Below are 4,078 nucleotides of genomic sequence, written 5' to 3' on the forward strand. Positions count from 1 at the left end.
TGAGCTTCCTGGATCTGGGGTGTTGAGAACAAGGTGACATCTGTGCAGCCATGTTGGATGAACAAGCCATTTCAGGAACTGGCCCCTAAACTCACCCCCCAGGAAGGGGCGTGCAAACACTAAGGAATGAGGAACTGTCCTAACCACCAGGATACAGGCAGGTGCTACCCTAAGGAGCCAATTCAGGACAAACCGGACGTACTGGGCCCCCGGGGTTTATCAAGGCTGTTAAGAGATATCTGTCCGAGAAATCGGCAGCTGCCCAGAAAACTTATCTATCAAGGTGGGGGGTTGCGTCCTAACCCCTCATCTCCTGCATAGTTCACCCCCTCCCTCCTCCCTTCTTCCCCCAGCACCGTTCAGTTTTCACGGGACCCAATGAGATTCAAATAAATTGGTGGGACCCAACCAAAGAGGACAAATGTTTAGCTGTTCCAATGTTAACCAATAATGTACAGGTCTTTGTGTGTGAATGATTGGAAATTTCTTAAGTAGAGTTCTTTCTCGTCCCTCGGGGCCGCTCCCCATTCAGCCATGGCAGTGGTCTGAGAGGCTGGTTGCGGTCCAGGCTCGAGCTTGCAATAAAACCTCGTTGTGTGTCTTGCATTATTGTGTGTGCACTTTGACTCTCTGGGGATCAGTCGATATTGAACCCCAATAGGGGTTTGGTGTCTGATGGGAACTGGAGACCACAGTCACTGTTGTGCCATCTGAGTCCCCTGTGTCCTTCTACTCCCTCCTCTGGTGCTCCAGGATGCAGAAGCGACACCTGTGTCCCTGAGTCCATGGAGGTTCTGGTCTCTGCACTCTTGACATTTCCACTGCTACAACCTTGAGCTGAGAGTCTGCCCTCCACGGTGCCACCCTGTACGGCAAGCCAAGGACTTTTCCCATCCACGCCAGCCTTTCTGGTCTCTGGGTGGGCTTGCTTGAGGCTCTTTCCTGGGATGCCCGTCTCCTCTTGTGAGCTGCTCATTCTGTCAGCCAGAGCCCTGGGCACCTTCAGTGTTACTGTCTTAGATTCCTGGTCTCACCATGCCTCATCCCTGCCCTGTGGGCTCCGAGGGCAGCCCTGGATTTCCAGTTGAGTTTTGGCTGTGGGATGCCTGGGATCCACCTCCTGACAAGTGGACCTGTGCTGGACAGAGGTCAGCCCTAAACACACCCTTGGAGAGGAAGGGGGAGGTGCAGGGACCCAGCTTGAGACACCTGCAGCCCTGGGGGTCAAGACCTCCATTCAGCCCACCAGGTGCTCCTGGCCAGCATTTCACACCTATTTGTGCAAGAGCTTTAAGATGCCAGCAGAGTTGCATGCTGTTCTTCAGCACAGGTCGTCACTAACACCGATATGTGCATAGTTCTGAAGAAGCCAGGGACCCTTAGTGGCTCTGGTCTTGCCTGGCCTCTCTCTGCCTCTGCAGCAGTGTGTCCTGCAGGACACAGGATCCTCCTGTGTTGATGTTGTAGAAGACATGCTTGTGGCCCTGTGCTCCTCAAGCCGTCTGCAGTGTGCACCTGGAATCCCCTGCTCTGGCTAGTGTGCCCCTGGAATCCGTTGCTCTGGTTGGGGTGAACCTGGAATCCCCTGCTCTGGCTGGTGTGCACCTGGAATCCCCTGCTCTGGCTGGTGTGCACCTGGAATCCCCTCTCTGGCTGGTGTGCACCTGGAATCCCCTGCTCTGGCTGGTGTGCACCTGGAATCCCCTGCTCTGGCTAGTGTGCACCTGGAATCCCCTGCTCTGGCTGGTGTGCACCTGGAATCCCCTGCTCTGGCTGGTGTGCACCTGGAATCCCCTGCTCTGGCTGGTGTGCACCTGGAATCCGTTGCTCTGGTTGGGGTGAACCTGGAATCCCCTGCTCTGGCTGCTGTGCACCTGGAATCCCCTGCTCTGGCTGCTGTGCACCTGGAATCCCCTGCTCTGGCTGGTGTGCACCTGGAGTCCCCTGCTCTGGCTGGTGTGCACCTGGAATCCCCTGCTCTGGCTGGTGTGCACCTGGAATCACCTGCTCTGGACAGGGCTCTCTGCATCTTCCCCTGGGGTGGCAGTTCCTCTACAAGGGGTTTTCTGGAAACTGAAGGTGTTGGGCAGGTGAGTGTCCAGCAGTGCATGGTCAGCTCTGTGTCTCTCTGTGATCCTGCTTCTCTGGACGGGGAGCTTCACAGTGCTTCTCAGGGTTCTTGTCCCACACAGGGGAGAGCCGAGGGCTGCTGTGGATGGGGCTGGTCTGACCCGTCCAGGTCAGTGAGACTGTGGTGAAGCCCAGCAGGCAGACCGTGCAGCTCCCTCTCCTGCAGAGCTGTGACAAGGACAGAGCACCTAGCATTGGGCCTTCAGTGGACACAGCAATCGTACACCTTAACCTGGGGCCCAAAGCCTGGATCCTCCCAGGTCCCAGCCTCCCCAGAGAACGTCCCAAGTTTTTGGGGGCTATGCCATGTGGACTCGCCAAGATGGCGCCTGGCAGCCAGCCAGAAGTTGTTTTGGTCACGTGGCAGTGAGGAGGTTGATTAACATAAGCACACCCAGGTGATTTATCATTGGCCGTATTCAATTAAGTCCACGCACACAACGTGTGCACAAGTGTTCCCAAGTGCTCCTGATCATGCCTGCTCATTTTGACCTTTGCCATGATTGGGTAGCTAGCTCCTCACCTAATCTTCGCATAATTGGAGTCAGCCCTACCCTTCACCTCCTGGAGGGGATGTAAGCCGGCTCTCCTCGAGCGCAGGGGTTCGGAGTTCGAGTTTGAGTTCAAGGTTGGAGGTTCCAGGCTCGAGATTCCAGGTTCTAGGTTCGAGAGCCAGGGTCCCCGGGTTTCCTGATTCAAAAATATACCGATCTGAATTCAAGAGCCTCACTACTCATTTGTCCCCCACGCCAAATCGACGCTGCTGGACGGTGTCACCAAGGAGCTTTGCAGATTATGCATATGGAGACCCTCCCTTGCACCCTCTGCCACTGACCCCAATTCCCTCTGCAGAGGGGGTTTGTGAGGACCTCCTCCAGAAGAGGAAACTGAGGGTCAGAGAAGGGTATTAATGCCCATGGACGACTGGACCAAGAGCATGTGGTGCACACACAGTGGAGTTGTATTCAGTCATAAAGAGAATGAAACGGTGGCGTCTGCCAGAAATGGATGGAACCAGAGGGCAAGGTGTTAAGTGGAATCAGCCAAACCCAGGAGGTCAAGGGTCGTACGTGTTTTCTCACCTGAGGAAGCTGGAGAGGGAAAAGGGAAAAAATGGAGTCAACCTCAAGGAAACTGAAAGAAGGTCGGCAGAGGGCAAAAAGGGATCAGGGGGCAGGAGGAGGAAGAGAAAGAGGAACACAGAGGAACACGGGGTGACAGATGTCAAGTCATATTGCTGTACTGAAGGGAAGAGAGGTAGAAGGCATGGGAGGGGAAAGTTGGATGCTGTTGCTATAAAACAAGAAGGAAGTTCACACGGGAACTGCGGAACAGAGAGAAACCCACACCGCAGACCAGGGAAGGCCGAGAGACTTCTCTGGTCCCCAGTGTCTCTCTGTGCCCCACACCCCACCCCCGGCTCAGGCTGATGAAACACCAGGTGCTCAGGGGACCTGCTCCCCACCTGACGAGGGAAACCACATCTTCCCAAAAGCATCTCAGGGCTGGGAGATGGCTGGCCTACAAGGACCCCAGAACCCTGTGTCCAGGATGGGCTGAAAGAGCCCCATGGAGACAAGAGGAAGGGAGGACCAGCCCCAGGTCACCCTCAGCTGGAAGGGGCTGGCTCAGGAGGGCACCAGGTGAACTGGCTGCTGCCTCCTGGCCCTGCAGGGATGAGGACAGATCAGGCAGACAGTGGAGGGGTGAGGACAGGCACCATTGCTGTCTGAGCTCCTGCAGGGAGCCCAGGCCCACCCCACACAGGGCTGGGGAAACAGGAGCCAGGATATCAGGGGGAGGGCATTTCCCCTTCCTGTGGGCTGCTGTGTGACACCCCATGACAGGCGGAACCCAGCCCCCAAGTGGCCAAACCCTGTGTCCCTCTGTACCGCCAGACTCTGTGACATCCTCCATCTGCACAACCAGGACCTGGGGAGAGGACGCC

At 56.2% G+C, this 4,078-nt stretch overlaps 1 protein-coding gene across 1 annotated transcript in view; it reads left to right on the plus strand.

Moving 5' to 3' along the window:
• Nucleotides 1-4,078, plus strand: part of LOC124966922 (leukocyte immunoglobulin-like receptor subfamily B member 3) — a 106,771-nt gene that overhangs the window by 6,008 nt on the left and 96,685 nt on the right. The gene's annotated exons all lie outside the window — the stretch shown is intronic.

Source organism: Sciurus carolinensis, chromosome 16 (assembly GCF_902686445.1).
Source record: "Sciurus carolinensis chromosome 16, mSciCar1.2, whole genome shotgun sequence".
Classification (NCBI taxonomy): domain Eukaryota; kingdom Metazoa; phylum Chordata; class Mammalia; order Rodentia; family Sciuridae; genus Sciurus; species Sciurus carolinensis.